Below are 19,821 nucleotides of genomic sequence, written 5' to 3' on the forward strand. Positions count from 1 at the left end.
CAGTTCATGGTACTTTCAATAGTCTTCATTAACAACATAATTTAAATGCATCAGCTCTTCTTCGGTCTTCTGGTGTCCCTTATTCATTATCCACAAAGTAGGGTCGACCTTAATGATGGAGCAAAGCTTTTGGAACCTTCATCTACTGATGTGGGACAACTCAAAATGAGATGAAACACCTGCCAACCACCATTAATAATTGAAATTCAAAGTGGGTAAAATATGAATCTAGGAATATTGGAAGCCATCAAAAATAAAATTGACTTATGATTATGCATACTGGTGTTTGCATGGTTCATTTATCCATGGGGCTAATAGTTTCTGGCACAACTTGTCTGTCAGTTTAAAATAAAAGCTTTTTAAAATTGCATCGGGTTTGTACCATACTTATTCAATCTGTATGCTGAGCAAATAGTCAGAGAAGCTGGACTATATGAAGAACTCAGTATCAGATGATACAACCTAACTTTCTGAAAGCAAAGAGAACTTGGAGTACTTATTGACAGATGAAGATAAAAACTACAACCTTCAGTGTGAATTATAATTCAATGTAAAGAGAACAAAGTACCCACAGCTGGATTGACAGACATTATGATAGTTGGAACAAAGATTGAAATTGTCAAGGGTTTCATTTTACTTATATCCACAATCAAGACTTATGTAAGCAATAGCCAAGAAATCAAACGCTGGATTGTATTGGACAAATGTGCTGCATAAGACCTCTTTGAATTGTTAAGAGCAAAGATGTTATTTTGAGGACTAAGGTGTGCCTAACTCGAGCCATCATGTTCCCATCACCTCATAAGCATGCAAACACTGGCCGATGAAAAAGAAGACCCAAGAAAAGTGGCTGCATTTGTATCATGGTGCTGGCAAAGAATAATGAATACACCATGGACTGCCAGAACAACCAACAAATCTGTCTTCGAAGGACAGCCAGAATGCGCCTTCGCATCCAGGATGATGAGACTATCTTATGTACTATTGCTCATGATCAGGAGAAACCCATTTCTGGAAAAGGACACCGTGCTTGATAAAGTCAAGGGACAGTGAAAAAGAGCAAGGCCCTCAATGATATGGATGGACACAGTGGCTGCAACAATGAGCTAAAACGCAACAATTGTGAGGATGGTGCAGGACCAGGCAGTGTGCCATTGCTTCCCAGGCTTCCAGCTCCCTATGCCATCTCTCTTTTTTGCAGTAGCCAAGAGCCAACGCTGGCCTTGCTAACAGGCAGAAGGCATTGGAAAGTGGATCGTTGCAGATAGATGCAATTAGGTGAAAATTTAGCACCCTAGCATTTGACCTCCCTTATGATTAACTTAAATTTGTGCGTTTTTAATATTTTCTCCTTTCTTTTTGATTGAGGTTTTATCTCTTTTACTTTGTTATTCTTGTTACTCTTTGTTATTTGTTTTTAAATATTTTTTCTGTATACAAAGTCCAGAAGAGGTAAATCTTTAGCGACCGTGATTGGATTAATGGTTCCTTGGGGGTATGACAGGGGAGACTGGGGGAAAATGAGAAGCTAATGACGATGAGAATGAAGGATGCTCTAAAATTCATTGTGGTGATGATTGTGCAACTCTCTTGAATTGTGTGATATGTGAATTATGTGCCCATGAAATGTTGAAAAAATAAATTAGAGCTTATTTTACCACATCAAAAAGGAAGGATACAACTGGGAGGCATTCAAAAGAAAGCATTTTCTGCCCTTCTACCTAACTCTGAATATTTTCCAGTCTCTGATCCAATATTACACATGAACCCGCTTGTAAGTATCAGGCGTGAATTCCTGTCACATTTATGTAAGCGAAGGGAAAGTCTTACCAGGTAAAGCTGATGGCACCTACAGGTTGTAGGAAATCAGGCCCTGCTGGCATCTTGAACATTATCTATTAAGGCAGTCTTTTTAAAACCTTCACTGAGCCCCCCAATAGAATGATTTAAAAAAACAAACAAAAAACCTTCACTGTTGGCATGAACTGGACAGCTGATAGTTTTGTAGATGCTTTTCAATATTGAATGTTCTCTCTTATGTATACCATTAAGTGATTGATTACAGTCACCAAAACACTGAAGTAAGGTGCCTGAGAGTTTCCACCCCCCAATAATATATCGGTGGGCCTAGGGAAGCAGCATATTTCCTCGGCAGGCAGTGAATGCTACCATGTACATTAACTGTTTTCCTTGAACCCCACACACGCCTGGAAGCTAATGTCTTGTTGGCCAGACAGGGTGGGCCTTGCTCTCTAGTTCTTACTGACCAAGATAACGGAAACTCGTTTTGATTTCACAGCCAGGCACCGTTCCAGTTAATGCTTTCAGTATGGAAACACTCTGGTTAAGGTGCTGAGCTGAATTGAAAGGAATTGTTGAGTCTTCGAAACTGAAGTATAAGGAGATGATGATTTTAAGAATGTGTAGACCTTTCTTCCTGATTCTTGACGTTTTCCTCTGGGACTGACATTAGGAAGAGTTGGTCTTTTTCCTTTAGGTGAGAAACAGAATGATTAGTTTCCCTGTAGACTTTTTTTTTTTGGGGGGGGGGGGCTGGATCCGACAGGAGTTTTTACCGTAGTCAAACAGTGCAGATTCCAACTCTTGACATTTTGAATTTATGATTAATTGGGACAGAAGGGGCTGAAGCCTTGTATTTGGTAGCTGCCCAGGTGACTGAATAATTTATGTGAATGGAATTTAGGAGGGGAAGTAGGCAAAGAAAATAAATGAACAACTAAGGAATATCCAGTCCTGAAGTAAATTGATAATCATCCATTTCCAAGTGAGTAGTTTCTTGTTTATCTATCATTCCCATTTCTACCTTGGCACAGGCTACTGGTAATTGTTGACCCAACTTCACTTGTGTTGCTAGAAAAACATGAAAATAAGGAAAGTACCATTTTCTTTTTAATTGTGTTTACGTTCAACTTGTGTTTTGAAACAAATCTCAACCTCTGTTAGGATATCTGAAACTTGACTGCATTTTGACTGGATGATTACAGCAGTCCCAGAATTGTAAGATGTTAATATGTGTGTCAATTGCTTACAATGTTTCTGCAGATTATATCACAGCATTATCAAGCAATTATTCCACCTTTAAATGTGTTCTCATTAAATACTCAACACTGAGAAAACATGAAAATAGTAGGTCTGACCCCCATTGCTCACAAAATTACACTCTGGTATGGAGAATATGTCATTATAAATAGATAATTCAATACAAAAATATGTATGGCAAAGGATCGACGTTAAGGTAGTCAGAGTAAGGCAAGCTAATCAGTTTTGAACAAAATACTCAGGGGACTTAATTAAGGAAGTAAAATGAGGAAAGAAGCGTAGCAGAGACCCCAGGAAGAATATAGGGTTTGTTTTTTTATTTTTGTTAAATCACACATCTGAAAGAGTGATCCTCCCTCTGTTTAAAAAGATTACCTGGGGACACGGAAGGAGAGGTAGGAGAAAAGGGGAAATCTATATCAAGGTCTATAAGAAGGGGGTGTGGAGCTATGCAATGAATTGTGATGATTACTGTGCAGCCCTTCTTTATATGATTGAGCCATTGTATATGTTAATTATAGATTAATGAAAAACTAATTTGTTCTAATTGAGAAACAAAAGGGGGAAAGTGTTGGTTTAGCGATGGTGCATTTTATTTGATTAAAGTGTGAATGCCAACTCCACCCACCTAAACATCATCACATGTATAGTAATAATTCTAATGTGAACAAAGTATATTTTTCTAAGGAAATATCCAGAAAATTTTGCTGTTGAGCTATTTCTAGTGAAGTATGACTGATAAAATATGTTACTTTGTATATATAGATATTCAATGTGTGTTTCTAGAACTGAACTGAATTGGAGATTACAGCCACTAGTTTAATTTGTATGGTTATGAATGAATTAATAGAGAAGAAAAGGACTCGGTTTCCCAATATTATTATTATAATTCAATAAATAACATGAAAGTACAAATGTGTGAACAGACATATACTATTTGTTTTTGAAATTGACTATATATAATAATATGGGTTTTTAAAAAAGTTTAAGGAAAAAGAGGACTCTAATAGAATTTTTTCATGAAACTTTTGAAGCCCTCTCATATATTTGGGGCTTCGCTTACCTGTCAAACAAAAGTTAAAGATGGGATAGATATAGACATATGTGTGTATGTGAGGGGCTTTCAAAAAGTTCATATAATGTAGAATTAAAATACAATCCATTTTTCTGCACACTTTTTGGAATTCCCTCATACGACTTGTCTAAAACACAGTAAGATTTAAAATAATCATATGCATGCTAATCTTAAAAATAAGGCATTTATAAATAAGTTTAGTTCAATTTTAAACAAAATAGTGCAATTATTAAACTTGAATTAATATTGATTAGGAAGCTTATTGACCATAAACAACAAAGTCACCATAACAACAAAAATTGCCAAATTGTTTTGTGTCAAACCAAAGTGTTTAATGATTCTTGTTCCTCTTACATCCAAGTAGAAGGTTTAGCATGAGAAATGATACAAACATTTAAATGGAATTTCTGAGAACACCCAACATGTGACTGTGGAAAAGTGATCCTTTTCATTTTCCTCATTTGTTAAAATTCCAGTGATTTCTTTAATTTATTTTTGTTTTCCTCTTACTCTGCTTTATTCCTGGAGCCATCGATACAATATTTAAAACAAAACTGAGAAGATTTCTGCCTAGATCCTCCCCCCTTAGAGAATCTGATCAGAAATGGGGTGATAACATGTGTCATATTGTTTTCTAGAGATCAATTGGCTTTCTAATAGAATGAGTCATCCAATATTCAGGGATAACACAGAGAATCGAGATGTTTCATTTCTCCTCAAATTACTTCCCTGGCACTTTGAACCCTTACTCAGATTCCAACCTTTACTTTAGCTTCCTTTGTGAACCTATCTCTATTTGGCCCATTATCATTTGTGCCTCCATGAGCTACAAAACCACTGAAGATTCACTCACTTACTTCAGTGTTTTTTTTCCTACTTTTTACTTCCTGTGAATTATTTTGCATCTGCTCCCATTGGACTTTGTCAACCTTATAGAATCTATTATCTGCAACAATAAATGCAGTCCTAAATTTCGTCTCAGATTGATCTTAGTGGTACAGCAACTAGTCTCCTAATTAGATTTTACTCCACATCATATTCCTCTCCATGTTTTACAAAATCATATTATAACCTTTCACTTATATGTACTCTTCTTTTAAATACAGAGTGTTTTTCAATTGTAAAAGATGGAATCTGTTTGGAATATAAAACAATCCCACAAGTTGCTAAACTTACAATGAGGTAATTGTGAGCAGAATTAGCTACCGGCTGCTCATTTTAAAGTAACAAGTGTTTGCCTGTGTCACTAATTATTTATACATAAAATTTTGCACTTTTGCATTCCGGCAATTAATTAAATCATACAGTTAAATTACACATGATAATTGAGTATGACAGAAAAAAAATGCAAATAGAGAACACTGAAGGGACAAAAGCATTCCTCATGAGTACATTGTCTGACCACATGTGCAGCCATCAGCAATGCCTTTCCTTGTAACCAGTTTTGCGCTTAAGAGATTTTTAAAGAATGTTACCATCTTATAGGCTAGTCCTTGACTTCCCTCCAGACTCGGAACTCCATGCATGTCCATCTATTATTCTGTGAATGCTCAAAACTCTTATTTCTGCTTCTTTGGGAAGTAATTTGTTAGTTTGAGAAATATCCTCTTATCTGGCCCCAAATGCTGGGCATTGCTCTAACCAAACTCCAAACTCACTGCCATCAAGTCAATTCTGACATACAATGACCCTATAGGGCAAGGTAGAATCATCCTCATGGGTTTTCAAGACTGTAACTCATTATGGGAGTAGAAAGCCTAATTTTTCACCCTGCAAAGTGGCTGGTGGTTTCAAATTGCTGGCCAGCATATAACCCACAACACCACCAGGGCTCCTTGGGCGTTGTTCTAGACAACAGTAAATACAGCCATGAACAAAGACAAGTTCCTGCTACTGAGAACAAATACACAAGTAAATCCATAATATTTGAGGGAATAATAAATACTATACTAAATATAAAGCAAGAGAAGAGGGAATTAGATATTGAGCTTTGGGTGGAGGCCAGCTTTAGTACTTATGTGCAAAACCAGGGACCAGACTTTGTGGAGCTGTGTACACTACAGTAGTAATGTATTTCGCATTTGACCCTGGGAGTAATTGGGAACCAACAGAGGGTCTTTTAAATGTAAAAGCAAACAGCCAATGGAGAGGTTTCTATGGCCATAGCAGGTGATCTTACCAAGGGTGGATTAATTCCTTATTCCTAGTGAAAGAAAAGAAACATTTAGCATGTTTTTGCTCTATAGTGGTTACTACTCCATTTTAGCATTATAAATTATCTCAAAACATACATCCTCATCAGCAGTGTGAGGTGGTTTCCATTTCTCTATTTCTTCTCTAACATTTTTTATTGTTTTTCTTTATACTCATCTATTCTAGTGGGTATGAAGAGATATCTCATTGTGGTTTTGATTAGCATTTCCACAATGACTAGTTATGGTGGTGAAAATGTTTACATTTGCTCATTATATACTTGTGTTTCTCCTTTGGAGAAATGGCTGTTCAAATTATTAGCCCTATTTTTATTCTGGCTATTTTTATTTTATTATTTAACATAATTATCAAATATATATACATATTATCATATATAAAATTATCCACACACATACATATTGAGAAATGAACAAATAACTTAAAACACCAGACTATATGACTATATATGGTGCTGGGGGAAACTATGGAAAGTACCATGGACTGCTAAAAGGACAAACCAACATGTCTTGGAAACAGTATGGCCAGATTGCTCCTTAAAAGCAAGGATGGCAAGACTTCACCTTACATACTTTGGACATGTTGTCAGGAGAGACCAGCCCCTGGAGCAGGACACCATGGTTGGTAAAGTAGAGGAGCAGTGGAGGAGGGGAAAGGCCCTCAAAGGGCTTCAATAATGGGCTTAAGTATAGGAACAATTACGTGGACGACACAGGACCTGGCAGTGTTTCTTTCTGTTATGCACAGGGTCACTCTGGGTCAGAACTAATTTGATGGTACCTAACAACAACATATGACTCTCACTTGTTTATCATGTACTGTGGTTGCTTGCTTGTTGTGTGATGCTGGAAACCATGCCACTGGTATTTAAATACCAACAGGGTCACCCAAGGTGAACAGGGTTCAATGAAACTTGCAGACTAAGAACAGATTGACCACCGAAAGCCTTCTGGAGAGCAGCAGAACCTTGTGGGACATAATGACAGAAGAGGAGTCCCTCAGGTGGGAAGGCACTCAAACTATGACCACAAAAGATGTAGAGTCCTTATAGTAGAGTCCACCATTATGGCATTCTGGATCTTCATTTACTGATGGGACATGACTCAATATGAGAAAACCAGCTCTAAAAATTCATTAATAATCAGAATGTAGGAATCTAGGAAAATTGGAAGTCATCCAAATTAACATGAAGCACATAAAGATTAATATCTTCAGCATTAATGGGCTTAAATGAACTGCTATTGACCACTTTGAGCCAGATAATCATAGAATCTGCTATGCCAGGAATGACAAATATATGAGGAATGGTGTGGTATGCAGCATCAAAAATAACATTTCAAGATCTATCTTAAAATATAATGCTGACAGCCATAGGACAATTGCTGTATGCCTATAAGGAAATCCATTTAATACAATTATTTTCAAAGTTATGCTCCAACCATTAAAGTTAATGATGAAGATAGTAAAGAATTACACCAACATTTGTAGTTTGAATTTGATCAAGCATGAAATCAAGATGTATCAATGATTATTGGTGATTGGAATGTAAAAGTTGGAAACAATGAGTAGTTAGAAAATAAGACTTTGGTGATAGAACTGAAGCTGACATGATAGAACTTCGAAAAACCCACCATGTCTTCGGAAATACCTTATTCCAGCAATATAATTGGCAAGTGTACATATGGACCTCATCAGATTAATAAAATTGACCACATCTCTGGGGAGAGATGATGGAGAAGATCTATATGATTAGACAAAACAAAGGCAATGGCTGACTGTGAAACTGACACCAATTGCTTATATGTAAATTTAGGTTGAAGTTGAAGAAAAGTAAAACAAGTTCACAAGAGTTAAAATATGGCCTTGAGTGTTTGCCACCTGAATTTCAAGAAGAGATTTGACTCACTGGACACCAGTGACATAAGACCTAATTAGCTTGGGATAACATCAAGAGCATTATGCACAAAGGGGAAAAAAAGTCATTAAAGACACAAGAAAGACAGAATATCAAAGTGCAAGTCAGAAGAGACTCTGAAACTTGTTCTTGAATGTAGAATAGCTAAAGTATATGGGGGAAATGATGAAGTAAAAAAGCTGAAAAGAAACTTTCAAAGGGCATTTTGAGAAGACAAGTAAAGTGTTCAAATGAAATGTGTAAAGACTTGATGTTCAAGAGGCAAAAGGAAGAATATGCTTAGCATAGCTCAAGCTGAAAGAACGAAAGATAGAAAACTCAAGACTCATGTTGCAATATTGGGCAAGATTGACCAAAATAGTGAATGGTACAGGAGGCATCAAAAGATGATAGATGAGTCAGTATAACCAGAAAAAAAAAACCAACAACGGTTAATGATGTACAACCATTTGAAATGACATCATATACTCAAGAACCGGTGGTACCTAAGGAAGAAGTCTAAGCTTCACTTCACTGAAAACATTAATCCCAAACAAGGCTCCAGGAATTGACATAATACCAATTGAATTGTTTCAATGGGCTGATAAAGCACTGGAAGCACTCACTAGTCTATGCCAAGAAATTTGGGATGCAGTTACTTGGTCAACAAACCAGAAGAGATCTATATTTGTGCCCAATATTAGGAAAGATGACCCAACAGAATGCAGAAATTATTGAACAATATCGTTACAATCACATGCAACTAAAATGTTGATGAATTTGTGAAAATTGGGCAATAAGTAAGGGAGTTATAGATAAGGAAAAATGCATTTGAATTATGGGGTTGGCAAAGAACATTGAAAGTACTGCAGGCTACAAGAAGAATGTACGGGAAGAACAAACAAATGTGTCTTGGAAGATGTACAGTCACAATGCTCTTTAGAAACAAGGATGGCCAAACTTTGTCTCGTGATCTTTGTTCTCAGGAGAGATCAGTCTCTGGAGAGCAGTCTTCACCGGGCTTGGTATAGAAGAAGGGCAGTGAAAGACAGGAAGATCCTTGATGAGTCGGATTGACACAGTGGTGGCTGTAATTGGCTTCATGTTGGGCATTTCATGAGGGATATTTTTGCTCATGTCAGAGGGGTGTTGGTTGAAAATTGAGAATACTAGAAAGACGTTTACTTGTGTTTTATTGATTTTCCAAAGGCATTCAATTGTGTATATAATGATTTATGGGTAACATTGAGAAGAATGAGAACTCCAGAACACTTAATTTTGTTATGTGGAATCTATAACATAGACCAAGAGGCAGTCATTTGAACAGAACAAGGGGATTGTATATGGTTTCAATCAGACAGGTGTGTCAGCCTAGGTTGCATCTTTTCGTCACGGTTATTCAATCGGTGTGTTGTACAGTCTCATGGAGTCAGTTCTGACCCTTTGCATCACAGAAAAAAAAATGCACCATCCTGGTTCCTACTCACCGTTGTTCCTATGCCTGAGCCCATTGATGCAGCCACTGTGTCAGTCCATCACATTCTCAGGCCTGCCTCTTTTTTGCCACCCTTCCACTTTACCAATACCCAATACAATGTCTTTCTCCAGGGACTGGTCTCTCCTGACAACATGTCCAAAGTATGCAGGATGAAGCTTTGACATCTTTGCCTCTAAGTAGCACTCTGACCTTACTTCTTCCCACACAAATTGGTTTGTGGTTTCAGTAGTCCATGGTGCTTTCAAGATTCTCTGCGTGTATCCAATTCAAATGCATCAATTCTTCTTCAATCTTCCTTATTCGACGTCCAACTTTCACATGCATATGATGCATTGGAGAATACCATGGCTTGAGTCAGTTGCAGAGACCAGTGCCCGGAGAAGGACTTTGTGCTTGGTAAAGTAGCAGGGCAGCGAAAAAGACTTTCAACAAGCTAGATCGCGACACAGTGGCTGTGTCAAGGGCTCAGACATAGGAAAAATTGTGAGCATGGCACAGGACCGGCTAGTGTTTCACTCTTTTGTACATGGGGTAACTATGAGTCAGAGCTTACTTGATGGCACCTAACAGCAACAACAGGGTTTCATAACTTTTGCCATGTATGCTTCACCATCTTCAGGCATATATTTGCAGCAAAGGTAAATACACACATACAGAGATCTCCTTTCAAAAGCATATATAATCCTGGGAATACTAGCACTCTCCACACCTCTTTAGCCAGCATATCTATGCAAGCATCTACTCATTGATCACCACTATTACAGCATTGTGTATATAACAGTATTTGTCTTTGCTGTCTTTATTTCATACTTGCAAACCTCCCAAGGTTTCCCCTGCCTCCATCATTTTCGGGCAGCCTCCCTCTTAGTCCACTGCCTTAGTCTTCATCCAAGTTAACATGTCTATCGCTCAGCCACAGTCCACAGATTTCAATATTGTATTTCCATTATAATTTGATTCAGAATATTTACCAATTTCCCTTGTGATTTCTTGGTTTCATCCATGGTTTATTTAGAACAGAGTGATTTAGCTTCCAGATATTTGTGATCTTTCCTGAAATCTTTCTCTTATCAGTTTCTAATATAATACTATTTCACCAAAGCATACTTTGTATGATTTCATTTCTTTTAAACTTTTAAGTTTATTTTATGCCCCAGAATGTAGTCTTTCTTGCTGACTTCTCCATGTGCACTTGAAAATAATGTGTCTTGAGCTCTTGTTAGATGGAGTGTTTTCTAAGTATCAATTAGATCAAATTGGTTGAAAAGAACGATCTTCATGTCTCCTTGTTTTTGTTTTGTCTCCTTGTTCTATCAGTTATTTGAGAGAGGGGTGCTGACATCTCCAATGGTAAATGCTCAGTTGCCTATTTCTCTTTCCAGTTCTCTTAGCTTCTGTTTCATATATTTTGAATCTCTGTGTTTTGATGCACAGACATTTACGAGTAGTTGTTCTTTATCATATGAATTAGGCTGCTGTGGTAGTTAGATGTATGTCAACTCTGCAGGGGTGGATTTCAATCTGCCCATCAAGTCTGATGATGCCCCCCTGAGAAGTGTGGCTTTTAATAGAAGACACACTGGAGCTCCCTCTTCTTTCTCTCTGTCTCTTTACCTTTGTGCTTTCTGAGACTCTCTGACTACATCCAGGGGGGTTCCACGGGGGCTGCCCTACTCTGAGTCCTGTCAGGGCCCTTCCAAGTTTCCACTGACCTCAGATTCATGTGATCTACACCCACCAGCATGTGACCTTCCTGCTTCCTGCTTCACCTTCCTGCCTCATGCTCATTGACCTGCAGCTACGTGGATCTGGAGAGTGTTCCAGCTAGCATTGGACCCATAGGCTCAAATTGTGCTAGGCTGGGATACCTTCCTGATATAAGATTGCTTCTTGATATAAAGCCCTTGAAAATATGTGAGCAAATAATCAGAGAAACTGGATTATATGAAGAAGAATGCGGTCTCAAGATTGGAGAAAGGTTTTCTGACAACGTGGGACACACAGATGACACAGACACACACACGCGCTTGCTGAGAGTGCGGACAATTGGAAGTACTTGCTGATGAAGATCAAGGTTTGCAGCCTTCAGTCTGGATTGGCACTCAGTGTCAAGAAAACAAAAGTCCTCACAATTAGAACTCCAGGTAACATCATGATCAATGGAGGAAAGACTGAAGTTGCGAAGCACTTTGTCTGGCTTGGATCCACAATCAATTTTCATGGGAGCAGCAGTTAAGAGATCAAATGACACATTGCATTGGGTGATTCTTCTGCACAAAACATCTTTACAGTGTTGAAAAGCAAGGACATTACTTTGAGGATAAGGTACCCCTGATCCAAGCCATGGTATTTTCCGTAGCCTCATCCCCAGGTTGGACAATGAATAAGGAAGAATGAAGAAGAATTGATGCGTTTGAATTCTGGTGCTGTGCATTTGCATATTTAAAATGCTGTGGACAGCCACGAGAACAAGGACATCTGGGAAGGTCTAAACTGGAGAAGCGAGCAAGAGGCTTTTGAGGCGGGAGGAGTGAAGGACAGGGAGAGAAAAAGGGGAAATAATTTATAGAGGGTTTAATGGGATATTGTTGTTGATGTCATTTGTTAAGCTGTGCTGTGCTGCTACATACAGTTTACTTCTTTAAAACCAAAATAATAATTTCAAAAAAAATCCCTCCAGATTTCTTATTCCTCACACCGAAACATTGGTCTGAGGGATAAAAACGTATCGCCAGAATGCTCACTGGGCTTGATGCCTTCTTTATATATGTTTACTTCTGGATTACTTTATAATGATTACTTCTTGATATAAAATTCTTTCATACACACACACAAACGCACGCGCATGTCTGTCTCACTGACTTTGTTTCTTTAGACAAACCAGCCAAACTCAGCTGTTAACTGCAAGGTTAGTGTAAGGAATTCTGGGGCACGAAACAGAACCAAAGATCCAATCGGCAAAGTTTAGAAGCAGGCTTTATTGAGAGGCTTGCGGTCGGATTCAGCAACTCAGGGTATTGAGCTATTGAAACCGCGCCTTGGGGAATTTAGGCTGCGTTTTTATACCCCTGCTGACAGGCACAGCTGGGAAGGATCAAACCTGGGGAGGATCTGTGCACACCTGGGCTTCAGCAGGGAAGAGTTCGTTAATTTTATCTGTACATCCTGGATGGGTAGACTGGAGTGTGCTTATCTTCAGAAAACATTCTGGCTCCGGGAAGAGCTGGTTCTAGGTATTTGGGGTTGAGCAGGGGAGGGGCGAGGTCAGTGAGAGGGAGGTTGATGAGAGGTGAATTCTAAGAGCCAAGCTGAAGGCCCCAGATTTAAAATTGAGTCCCTTTTTCCAAGACCAGGCATACCAGACTCTGCCTTATAGTGAAAAGGGGCGGAGTCAGTCTCTTCTGTAACTTCTTCCTGCGGACACAAGGGCGACAAACTCATACCAGGGATGGGTTTTGCGCAGAGTACTGGAATGTTTGGCCTGGCATAGGGTGGAGAGGCTGGTATTGCTGTAGCATCATCTAGTGGACTGCTATCCGGGTGATTTCGCGAAGTCAGCTTTGCAGGAGCTGGATGAGACAAGGAGCAATTTAAAGCAATATTATAACTAAAATGATGGGTCCTAGTATGGGGACTAGGAAGGAGTGCAGAGAAGAGTTCCACCAGGAAGCTGGTGTTTTGCAGCTTACGGTTTAGCTTGATGAGGGTCTGGACTCTAGTTTCCACAATTCCCGACTTATTGATGTAGTAACAGCATTCCTCCTGGAGGAAGAGGCAGGTTTCTCCTTTTTCAGCCATGATGAGGTTTAAAGTGCGGCGGTTCTGCAAGGCAACTTGGGCAACAGAGGTTATTTGTCTCTGCAGGGAGGCTAGAGACTCAGCAGAGGCATCGGCTGCCAGGTGGAAGCGTGCGGATAACTTGTCTGCTGTGATGATAGTGTCCAAGTGCCCCACTACTGAGTCCTACTGCACCTGCTGCTGAGGCTAAGGAGATGCCCACTGCTATACGGAGAAAAAAAACCTACTTTTTAATTACGGCGACTGTATACCTGGATGTATTTGTCCTGGAACTCAGCTGGAGTCTATGTAGTGAGCTGCGGAACCAGAGTGACGGGCAGGCACAAAGGGTAGAGGTGGAACTGATGTTCAAATGCTTAGTGAGTGTATAGTTGCACCAAGAGAAAAGTTCTTCTGGGGCTGTTAGTGGTTTGGAGGGGATTCGGGTGACATTACATGTCTGTGTAGATGCATTGGAGTAGAAGAAGGGCACTTGAGTGTTTTCTGGTTGAATGTCTTAAGAAGGATGTGGAGCAAGGACAAGTATGGAAGGTATGAAGCTAGCGGAGGGCAATCAGTTGCAGGAAGAGGTGAGAAAAGGAAAGGTTGTCTGTAGAGTATTTAGAAAGGACTGAGGCCGGACCGCTCCCGAGGGGCCGCGTGAAGGCGAGAAAGAGCAAAGGGTAATAGTTGAGGCCAGGAAAGTTGCAGTTCTAGGGAGAGTTTGGTGAACTGTTGTTTTATGAGACCTTTAGCTCGTTCAACCTTACCAGAAGACTGGGGGTGGTAGGCTGCGTGGAGTTTCCAGCAGATGCCCAGTGAGGCGCTAACTGCCTGCTGCACCTTAGATATGAAGGCTGGGCCGTTGTCTGACTGAATTGAAGCAGGCTGGCCAAAACAAGGAATGACGTTTTGAAGAAGGTGAGTGGCAACTATGCTTGCACTCTCAGAGGAGGTGGGAAAGGCTTCGATCCATCCTGAAAATGTGTTAACCATAGTGAGGAGATATTTAAACCGCTTATGCTTTGGCATGTGTGTAAAGTTTATCTGCCAGTCCTGTCCTGGTAGGTGCCCTCGCATTTGGTGGAGCTGTTGACAAGGGTGTTGAGCTCCCTGGCTATTGGAGAGGGTACAGATGTTGAATTTTGTTGATAGTGCTTTATAGTCCAGTGGGGTGAAATATGGGGGTTAGAAACTTGTAGAGAGCTTTTGGTCTGATGTACAGAGATTGTGAATATCGGTGATGATTGTTTCCTGTTGTAACTGGGAGAATGAGTAAGTTATATTTGTGTACCCACTCTTTTCATTGAGGAAGAGAGCAATTCTGGGTGTTTTCCTGATCAGTGTAAGTAGGAGATAAAAAGCATACTGAGCTAGGAGCGGGAAAGTTGTTGGGCTAAGTCAGTAACAGGATCATGCCACGTGAATACAAACAGAAACTGGGAGCCTGAGTGAATAGGAATAGTAAAACAAGCATTTTGCGATGCAGGACGGTAATTGGGTAGTGCTTGCAGGGATTTGGGAAAAGAGAGTGTAGAGGTTAGAGACCATAGGGGTGATGGGGACCACTGCAGCACTGATTAGGCGGAGATCTTACACGAGGCGGTACTGTCCATTAGGTTTCTGTACTGGCAAAACAGTGGTGTTACATGGTGAGTTTACAGGGGCGAGCAGACCTTGTTTAATAATTTGCCTATTATGGGTTTTTTTACACTTTGCCTCAGGATTGTGGGTGGTATGTAGCGTGGAGTTTTCACTTACTGCTAAGGGAAGTGGCGACCTGAAGAAAAAGAGTGGCCAGTGGATTGATGAACCAAAGACCAATTTTATTTCCAAAGTACAGCTTTATATATGAATGAGGCAAGGGTATATAGCTTGCATAGTGTAACAACAGCATCCTGATAAAATTGCTCTAAGCACAAACAATTCCTTGGGATTAATTTTATTTTAACAAGGGCAGCTGTGTTCTCAGTTTACTCATTGTGTCTCGGAATTTGGGAAAACATATTCACAGTGTCCTAAGAGAGTCACCAATACACTTCAGTTAAAACTCCGTGATTTTGTATAATCCCCCCTTTTTAATTTTATAGCTAACACTGAAGAGTTAAAGCTGTGGTTTTTTCCAAAAGCTGCAGGGCACAGAAGCAGAACATTTGGTTAAGCTGAACTTTATGCAGAGTTGGGATCATCCCGCCTTCTTCTGTTTTTATTGCAAACCTAGAACAGTTTTACCCAGAACAATCACAATTTTCTTACCACCTAGAACAATCTCAATTTCGTTATCACTTAGAACAATTTCAACTTCGTTATCACCTTCCTTATCTTTCTTTACTGGTTTGGGGGCATATTTAGTTTTCTGATTCAGTTTAACTTGATCTTGCACAAACTTTAACTTTTTCCTTACTTCTGCTTGGGTCTGCCTAACAATTTTAGTTTTGTTTCCAATAAAAGTAACCTTAGGCCTAGTCGGTGGGTTTTTTTTTTAAATTGGAAACTGGGGGCGGGGATGAGGTTGTGGAGGTGGTCTGACTTAGGGCGATAAAGGAGAGAGCATTGCTGGAGAAGGAGATAGCAGCATGTAACCTGTTTAAAATATCCCTTTTTAGCAACGGAGCAGGGCATGAGAGGATAACTAAAAAGGAGTACGAGAATGGAGTTTTATTAAATGTGCAAAACAGGGTTGGGTTTGCCTGGGGGTTGAGGGGGACCCATCAATTTCCACTACAGAGATCTGGGAAGAAAAAGTAGGGCCCGAGTGAGAGGGGATTACAGAATAGGTAGCCCCCGTACCTGCTACATGGAGCGTGACCTTGGGCTTGACGAGGGTTACTGGAGTCAAGGAGCCAGGGCTTTTTCAGTCCATAAACCCCAGCAGCTCCATACCTTGCAGCTTTGTGCCTGGAGTTTCCTGGATCTTGGCGCCTCGGCTTTGCGGGGCCGGGGGCAGAGCCAGGGTCGGGCAGTCCGACTTCCAGTGGCCTGGCCGTTTGCACAGCGGGCATGGTTTGGTAGGAGGCTGGGGGTTGGGGCAAGCCTTTGCCCAGTGGCCGTCGCGGCCACATGTGAAGCAGGCTCCTGGCAGTAGGCGCTGACTCCCCTGGGGAGCGTGGTGATGGACAGGATTACCTGCCAGCCTTAGGGCTGCTACCAGGGCTTGGGAATGGAGATTAACCATTTGTTGGACCCTCGCCTGGCGAGTGGCCTCAGCCGTCTTTTCCCGGGCTTTAAAAACTTTAAATGCCATTTTTACCAGATCCTGTATTGGGGTTTCAGGGCCTTCCTCAGTCTTTTTCAGCTTCTTTTTGATGTCAGGGGCTGACTGAGAGATGAAGTGAGAGGCTAAGATGGAGGCCCCACTTTTAGACCCTGGATCTAAACGAGTGTACTTTGTGAGTGCCTCCTGGAGACACTTAAGAAAAAGAGCAGGGTTCTTATCTGCCTTTTGAGTAAATTTTTTCAGTTTGTCATAGTTGACAACCTTGTTGGTGACTGTTTCCAGACCTCTAATGAGGTACCGGAGCATGAGGTTTCTATGAGGAAGGTCAGACCCCTGTCCGGGCTGGTAATTCCAACCGGGGTCCTCTAGTGGGATGGCGTGCGACCCCAGGGGGACGTCTAGATTAATGGTATGGTCTTTGTCTGCTACCTGGCGTCCAGCATTGGTCACCTTTGCGCGTTCCTCAGAGGTTAGCGTGGAAGCGAGGATTATTTTTATGTTATGCCAGGTTAAATCATATATTTGGGAAATATAGGTAAATTCTTTAATAAACTTAGAGGAGTCTGCCAAGAAAGAGCCCAGGCGGGCCTCTATCTGTGACTCGAACGAGTCACTCCTGGTCTGTGACTTCCCTTAGCGGGCAGAGGGCAGCAGGAGGGCTGTGGGAGTGGGTATGAGAGGCAACCGGTAAGGATAGGGGAGAGCTTTCGGATGAGTGGTTGGGCGAAGCAGATGGTGGAAGGGACTGGTAAGGTGGTGGGAACAGCGCGTTGAGGAGCTCGGGTAGTTCCTCGAGAGTGGGGGGTTACTGGTTTGGGGGGCCTGCCCTAAGACGATTTGACAGGTGGAACAGTGGCGACAGAGCTGGTGTGGGAGGTGGGGAACGCAAGTCCCCAAAAGCCTGCACATAGGGGACTTCAGAATCCTTACCAGTCCTCCTGCAGAAATTGTCCAGGCCCTGTAGAACTGTGAAATCGAAAGTGCCAGTCGGAGGCCAATGTTAAGCTGGTATTGGGGTTAGGCAACTTGGGAGAGAAAAAAACAAGTTTTTTTTCTTTCGCAAGGTCTGAGTATACCCCAGGCTAGAGAAGTTTTTTCAGAGACAGCCCAGTGGAGTCAATGGGTCAATTCTGGACTGCCCAGCACCCATGGTGAGAGTCAGAGGGCGAAGAAGACAAAGAGATTCAGCTTACAGACACCGCAGAGGTGTGAATAGGGAACACACAGCCAAGTCAAACATTCCTAGGCTAACCCTGTGAGAGTTAGTCCAGTCTGAGGGGGCAGCTGCTGCGAGCCTATTGCCAACAGTCCCATCAGCGGTGGGAATGTCAGAAAATGAATACCAGCGAGTTAGGCAAAAAGCCACACGGAAAGAGGAAGAGGGAGTGAGCAGAGACAAGGTTTCGGCTTTCTTGGTGAGCTGGACCAGGCAGGAGGCACCCAGGCGTCCCCAAGTGAGTCCTCGCTGGGAAGGCAATGAAGGGCGGAGAGAGGGATTGGCAAGACGTCTCAAGAATAATCACTCCCCAAGGCCCCTGGTGCGGCTGCGTCTCGGGCGGGAAGACTCTGGCGGAGCTCAAAAGCCGAAACCAGGCCTGGAGGGTGTACAAGGGAGATAGAGAGACGGAGTGAGGGAGTGCGGACATGAGAAGGAAAGGGAAAGTGAGAGAGAGAGAGAGAGAGAGAGAGAGAGAGAGAGAGAGAGAGAGAGAGAGAGACACTGACTGACTCGTCAGGGCAGCCGTAGACTGGTTTTGAACGCATCCAAGCGTGGAAGGCAAGGAGATAAGGGGGCTATCAGGGGACCCCCAAAGGAGGGGGGAGCCGCACGCCTATTCCGGGTTTCGGCACCAAGAATGTAAGGAATTCTGGGGCACGAAACAGAACCAAAGATCCAATCGGCAAAGTTTAGAAGCAGGCATTATTTAGAGGCTTGCGGGAGGATTCAGCAACTCAGCTGGCAGGCACAGCTGGGAAGGATCAAAGCTGGGGAGGATCTGTGCACACCTGGGCTTCAGCAGGGAAGAGTTCGTTAATTTTATCTATACGTCCAGGATGGGTAGAGTGGAGTGTGCTTATCGATGAGAGGTGAATTCTAAGCCAAGCTGAAGGTACTGGATATAAAATGGAGTCCCTTTTTCTAAGACCAGGCAGTTAGTACTTCAAAGCCACCAAGTTGTTCCTCAGAAGAAAGAGAAGGCTTTTCACTCGCTAATCAGTTTTAGTCTCAGAAACCCCTAGGGCAGTCCTACCCTCTCCTATAGGTTGCTATGAATCAGAATTGACTCAGTGGCTGTGAGTTTTAGTTATGTCTTCCTGAGTGGGTTCCTTTTAATAAGAAATACTACTCTTTATCCCCTGCAGTATTAAAAGTTCTGTAACCTTCCTGTTTAATATTAACATAACCATTCTATCTTTCATATGATTAGTGTTTACCTGTCTTTTTTATCCTTTTACTTTGAATATCTCTTCACTTTTATATTTAAACATAGAAAAGTGTATAGTTCAGTTTTGATTATTGTATTCAGTCTGAAATCTTTGTTTTCACTGGGATTTCTAGATTATTTTTACTCATTGTATTAACTGGCAAGCTTGGATTTATGTCTGCCATCTCAAAATTTTGTCTTGTGTCCAACTCTCATTATTTTCTTAAACCGTGTTCAGTCAATTAAAATTTTAATCTATACAAGTCAAATATCCATGTACTTTAGTCTAAAATGCTTCCCTATACACATATACGATAGGGCATCCCCCCCAAAATGGATTTTTTTTCAAAGCTATCTATTCAATTTTTTAAATAAAATAACATTAACACCTTAAAAGTACTCTCCATTGCATTTAATACATTTGTCAAATCTGGAAAAAGAACAAACAGATCTCTCTTGGAAGAATGTGTCTTAGAGGCAAGGATGGCTAGACTTCATCTCACGTACTTTGAACATGCTTTCAGGAAAGATCCGTCCTTGGAGAAGGACGACGCGATTGGTAAAGCAGAGGGGCATCGAACATTGGGAGGCCCTTGGCAAGATGGACTGGCACCGTGGCTGCAGCAATGGACTCCAACATAGAACAATTGTGAGGATGTCGCA

This window comes from Tenrec ecaudatus, chromosome X, assembly GCF_050624435.1.
Source record: "Tenrec ecaudatus isolate mTenEca1 chromosome X, mTenEca1.hap1, whole genome shotgun sequence".
Lineage (NCBI taxonomy): Eukaryota > Metazoa > Chordata > Mammalia > Afrosoricida > Tenrecidae > Tenrec > Tenrec ecaudatus.